Here is a 6,749-nt window from a genome sequence, read left to right on the forward strand (position 1 = left end):
CAACAGAACACTAGTAAAACTCGCAGGGGCTGCCTCTGATTTCACGAGAGTGAACAGACTCTGGTTTTCCCTGGAGAAGGCAGGGGCTTGGTAGGATCCGAGCAAGGGCCTGAGGCATAAGCTGTAGCCCCCTGTCCCTCATCACTTTAGCTTTGGGCTGGAAAGCCAGCATTTTGAGGTCGTGAGACTTTCTCATTGTCCTTGGGCTGGGTCACTGCACACCCCCCTCATCTTGTTCTCACATGATGGTCATGGACTCCTAGTTTTATAAGGTGTTCTTTATTTTGACAGAATTTGGGCCAGAAACTTTCTGTTCAATGAGTGGCTCAGCGCATGTGGACCCTGGGGTTGTTTACGTTTTCAGGACCTGCTATTGAGAAACTCTAAAGAAGTTTATTTTACAGAGCTGGTTTGTTTTTGCCAGAATGAACTCATTTGCTCAAGTTATTTTTAAAATGTGCTCTTTCTTAGCTTCTTAGAGAAGCTTTAGTCTCTTGATTGTGTGGGTCTGGGTCAGAAAAAAACTGCCGATCTATTGATAGAAGCCCGAGAAAATGTCTAGTCAAAGTGGATCAAAGGAGGTTCTCAGCTTGAACAGAACAGCCTCTACACCCTGAAAGCTGGGTTAAAATACTGTGTGGGGCTGGTCCCAGGGCCTGAAATGCTTGATGCTTCTAGAACCAAGTAGGCCATGCAAATGAGTCTCAAACTGCTCCCACAGGTGTGTGTGGGCGGGGACACCACAAAGGGATATTCATCCAGGAGAACACCCACTGCAGGCAATTGGAAACACCACATAGTCCAGCAGCAGAGAGGCTGCCAGAGACTCTTCGTAGAGGCACAAACCCTCTACCTCATCCGAGTCAAATGGACTGACTCATCAAACTACCTTGCAAACTTTTTATTTCACAATTTCACAAACTCTTTTTTTTTAAATAAAGATTTTATTTATTTACTTGTTTGAGAGAGAGAGAGAGAACATGCACATGCAAGCAGGGGGAGGGGCAGAGGGAGAGGGAGAGAGAATCTCAAGCAGACTCCTCACTGAGCTCGGAGCCCAATGTGGGGCTTGATCTCATGACCCTGAGATCACAACCTGAGCTGAAATCAAGAGTCAGACGCTTGACCGACTGCACCACCCAGGCACCCCTAAAAACAACTCTTAAGGACATATATTCTCACCTTTCAGGGAATTAGAAAGCCCTTTGTGAATCTGATGAAGGCGATGGACCCACTACCCAGAAAAATGCACATACATACAAACTTGCTTAAAATGTTGGTAGTATCATTGGGATAGCATCCAAGAACTGCCAAGGGAGTCCATACATCCCCTTGCTTCAGAATTTGAGTGAACTTTAAACCTGAGATTAATGGTATGTGGATAGTGTTCATTCTTTTGGAACTTATTAAGTTCCTGTTTCATGGCAGGCACTGTGTTGGAAGCTGGGGATGCAAGGATGTATAAGACAAGGACCAGCCTTGTGAAGCTCAGTCTAATGGGAGACAAACAAATCCATAATAATGATGCATAATAATGAGTTAAGTGCCGTGCTAGAACTCCAAGCAGAGAAACCTACCAGAGTCCTGAGCATAAGGTAATTAATTCAACATAATATTTAGTAAGCATAGTGTGTGCCAGGCAATTGGGAAAGAGCTAGTGCAGACATGATCCTTGCCTCAACCATAGGTGAATCCAGACTGGCAAGTAAAGTTCACTCAGGGGAAGGGGTGCATATGCTAGGCATTGGGAGCAATGCATGCTCCAGCCAAGGATGGGAGCAAAGTGAGTTGGGGAACTACATATAGCTCGTCTGGGGACGAAGAGAGGGTGAGGAGTGAGGGCAAAGGGAGGAGAGGCTCACTGGGTCAGATCCCAGGGGCCCTGTGCTCCATGGGGTACGGGCCTTATATTGTGTCCAAGGTTATCACTGAGGGTTTTTTTAAGCAAGTGAGTGAGATCAAGGAAGAGATTCTATTAGAAAGATCACTCTGCCTTCTGTGGAGAAATGGATTGATCCGGGGTGGGGATGTGGGAAGGGGAGGGTGGGGTCTGCGTGAAAAGACCACAAGGGGGGAAGCTGATGAGTTAATGTGAACGAGAAAGAGGTCCTGGTAGTGACAGCGGCGATGGAGTGGGTAGAGTGGAAGAACAGCATGCGGCTCTGGATAGTACCTCATGTGCACTCTTCCATGCCCTAGAATGACCTTCTCCTCAGGCGATGCTCTCTGTTCTGTGTAAGGAGGTAGTGCTGGGTTCTCGCTAATAGAACAACCTTGCTACTAAAGTGGTATCTCCTGGAATCTCGGCTGTGAGGTGCGGTGTAATAATCAGATGTGGGAACTCTACATTCAATTGCTTAATGATGAGGATAATGGTGGTAACAATGATAACACATTGTTAACACGTTGATAACACAACTTAATTTTATTGATCACTTTTTCTGTGCCCGTTGCCCTTTCAAGCATTCTGCGTGTATTAACCCACTCATTCTTCAAACAACTGAGAGTGAACATCTGTTCCAGTTTGCATCTTAGGACCTCCCTAGTCCAGCCTGGAAGCTTCCTATATAATTCCATTCACGTGAAACTCTACAACAGCAAAACTAATCTATTGTGACAGCGTATCAGTGGCTACCCTGGACCTAATCTATTCTCGTGCCTATTGACTAGATGAGGATATTGAAGCAGGACAGAGGGGTTAAATACCTTGTCCAAGGTCACATAGCGTCACATAGCCATGAAGTGGGAAAACAGGGATTTGAGCATTGGAAGTCTTGGCTCCAGGACCCACATGCCTATCAACTCTACTCTCTGCCTACAATGACAGAAATCTGGTCTTTCTCCATAAAATACAGTATGAGCATTAAGATAGACTTTTTTGATTTGTCCCGAACATTCTAAACAATCGCAATAAAAAGTTTTTCACATCACTCATGTCTCCAGAAACATATTAGGAGACGTACATGAAGCAAAATGCTGGGCATGAATGTTTTTGCAGATTCAGGCTCCAAAGAACAGAAAAGCAGAAAAAACAGACAATGGTGTTTTTAAACAATGAATGTTGTTTTCCTCTAACCATAAGGGAGTTTTAAAACTTGACAAATCCATTCAGCATTCAAAGCATTCCACATTCCCCACCCACAAGCAAATGCCAGAAGGTGCCAATTTGAGCCAACTCTGAGCTCAGGAATGATTTTCTAAATAATGGATCAGATTTCTTGAATGTCCACACTCCACAAATGGATACTTACTATTGTCCTAATTGGTCTGATGAAAACTACTCAGCCATTTATCAAGCTATTAATTTAAAAAGAACATTTCAGCAAGAGATGAGATAGTAAGGCAGAAATGCAGAAACAGCAAATGAAGGTTATTACTACTTTGAAGAGGTTGAAAATCACTGCCTTAGGTCTTTGAAATTTTAGAGTTACTTTGTGCATATGCTCAATTTTAATGAAGGACTTTCTGGAGAAAAATGTTTCTGATCATATAAAGAAAGCAATTTCCTTAATTTACAGGGACGGATTCTCTTTGGAGAGGACAAAGAAAATCATATTTCGTATGCTCATTACATTTATTTAACTAACATTTTTTGGGAAGCATGCCCTGTGCCTGATACCATGCTATGCACTGAGATACAAAAATGAAAAAGATAAAGATCTTGTTCTGTAGCCTAGTCATGAAGACAGAGAAGCAAAGGAATAGTGTAATAGATCCAACAAAAGAAGAATGCACTAGCAAGTGAGAAGTGAGGTTAGAGTTGAAGAGGAACTGTGTTGCAAAGATTTTGGATTTAATTTTTAAGTGATGCAGAGTTGTTAAACAGAAGTGATCATGAGATTGTACAAGGATCATGCTGTTATCAATGTGAAGAATCGTTGTAGTAATGGGTTGTTATCAATGTGAAGAGACATCCAAGGCAGGTTGAGTTCCCCCTTTTTTTTTTTTTTTTAGTTTATTGGATTTTGATAAATGTTTACACCTACTTAACCATCACCCCAGTCAAGATAATGAACATTTTTATCACTCCCAAGTGTTCCCTTGAGCCCTTTGCAGTAAAATATCATCCACTTTTGGTCCAAGGCAGCCACTGATAAGCTGTCACAATAGGTTAGTTTTGCCTGTTTAGTTTCACATGAATGGAATGATATAGTAAGTACTTTCAGGCTGGGACTACGAAGGTCCTAAGATGCAAAATGGAACAGACATTCACTCTCAGTTTCATGCTAGTGTTGACCCTACAATGTACCCTGTATGTTTCTTTTGCTCAGTGTACTGTTTTTGAGATTTTGTTATGTATTTCAGTAGTTTGTTCCTTTTTTTCATTTTTTTTAAAGATTTTATTTGTGTTTGAGAGAGAGCATGCACAAGCAGGGGGAACGGCAGAGGGAGAAGCAGGCTCCCCGCGGAGCAGGGAGCCCGATGCCGGACTTGATCCCAGGTCCCCAGGATCATGACCTGAGCCGAAGGCAGACGTTTAACTGACTGAGCCACCCAGGGATCTCACTAGTTCATTCCTTTTTATTCCCGTGTACTTATTGTTATATATTATAATTTGTTTATCCATTCTTTCATTGATGGGACATTTGGACTCTTTCCATTTTGGTACTTTTATGAATAAAGCTTCTACGAACAGTTGTGTGCAAGTAGTTTTGTGGACATGTTTTCCTTTCTCTTGGGGTAATATTTAGGAGTGGAATTGCTGGATCATATGGCAAGTATGTACTGAACTTGACAAGACTGCCAAACTATTTTCCAAAGTGGTTTTAATACTTTATACTCTTATCAGCAATGTATGAGAATTCCAGTTGCTGCACAGCCTCACCAATACTTATGAACCTTTATTTTAACTAGCCATTCTTAGCTGTGCAGTGATATCCACTGCAGTGCTAATAGTCATCCCCTGATGATTACTATTGGGCATGATTTTATGTGATGATTGGTCATTAATGCATTTGTGTGAAATATGTTAAAATCTTTTGCCCATTAAAAACATTGGGTTGTCTTCTGGGTTGTCATCTTAATAATAAGTAGGAGTTCTTCTTATATTCTGGATACAAGATCTAGGTCAGATCTATGCATTGTATATATCTTCTCCAACATAGCTTGTCTGAGTTCCACTATTCATAAAAATCATTCCACAACGATACCTCCCTTTCTGCTTTCCAATCCACTTTGTCCCCCAAACACATACGATTTAGAAATCATCTAATCCTTTACAAGTGCTAGTTTCCAAATAGTAATTCCATTGTGATCAGAGAATATACTTTGTATGACTGGAATCCTTTTAATTTATTGAGACTTGTTTAATGGCCCAGAATATGGTCTATCTTTGTATGTGTTCCCTGTGCTCTTGAAAAGAATGTGTGTAATCTACTGTGGAGTACTGCTGTGTTCTATAAATGTCACACCAAATTGGTTGACAGTCTTGTTCAAGTCTTTTATATCCTTGCTGATTTGGATAGATTTTTTCTTCTGAAGTCCTTTATTATATGCACAATCTAGCTCTAATATTTGTCTTTTTGTTCCATGAAGCATTGAAAGAGGGATCTTCAGATCTCCAATATAATTGTAGATTGGTCTACTTCTCCTTACAGTTCTTGCTTTGTGTATTTTGAAACTGTTATTAGGTAAACAAACACTTAGGGTTGTTATGTCCTCTTGCTGAACTGACCTCTTTAGCATTACAAAATGGTCTTTATCTCTGGTAATATTTTTTGCTCTGAAATCTGCTTTTCTGTTATTAACATAGTCACTCCTGCTCTCATTTTATTAGTGTTGGTATGGTGTATCTTTTCCATCCTTTTCATCTGTTTGTCCTTTATTTTTAAGATGTGTCTTGTTGGTAGCATATAGTTGGGTCTTGTTTTTTTATCCAATAGGACACTTTATACCTTTTGATTTAGAATATTTACACTTAAATCCCCTTAAAAGATAATTAAGTAAAAATCATAACAACAAAGTATGGAGCTTACAGCATATGTAGAAGTAAAATGTGAGGCCACAATAGCCCAAAAGTGAGAAGGGAGAAATGGAAGTATACGATTATAAAGTTCTTCAACTTTTTGTCGAGTAGTAGATCACTTGAATGTAGACTGAGAAGGTGAAGATGTATATATAGTATGGTATAGATCTTTAGATACATCTGTGTGTGTGTGTGTGTGTGTGTGTGTGTGTGTCTACTAAACTAGCAATCACTGAAAAACAGTGACAATAAGTCAACAAAAGATAAAATGGAATCATAAAAATACTCAGAAAAAGAAAAAAAAAAAAAACCTAGAGAACAAATAGAAAATGACTAGCAAGATGATAGATTTAACCTAAACCATATCAATAATCACATTAAATGTAAAATGTTCTAAAATACCCTGGTTAAAAGGTGGTGATTTTCAGATTGGATAAAAAAGCAGGTATGAAGCTCTGGTCAGGTAGTGGTGTAGCACCTTAGACAGTCTCATTAAATCCTCTCTTAACAATCATGAGGTATCATCATGCCCTCATTTCAGATATTTAAAACATGAGCCTCAGGTTAAGTAACTTCTCCAAGCGACCCAGCAGGAGATCACACTTGGGTGCTGCAGAGGACTAGTAGGCCGATAGTACTTGCTTCCTTCCCTTCCCTTGCCTTCATTTCAACAACACGGAGTACCTACTACATGGAGGAACTGTATGAGGTGCTGTGCTGCATGGCAAATACTATACTTCCTGGGATGAAATCCAGCTTCACTAGCTGAGTGACCATGGGCTGC

This window comes from Halichoerus grypus, chromosome 14, assembly GCF_964656455.1.
Source record: "Halichoerus grypus chromosome 14, mHalGry1.hap1.1, whole genome shotgun sequence".
In the NCBI taxonomy this organism is placed as follows: Eukaryota; Metazoa; Chordata; class Mammalia; order Carnivora; family Phocidae; genus Halichoerus; species Halichoerus grypus.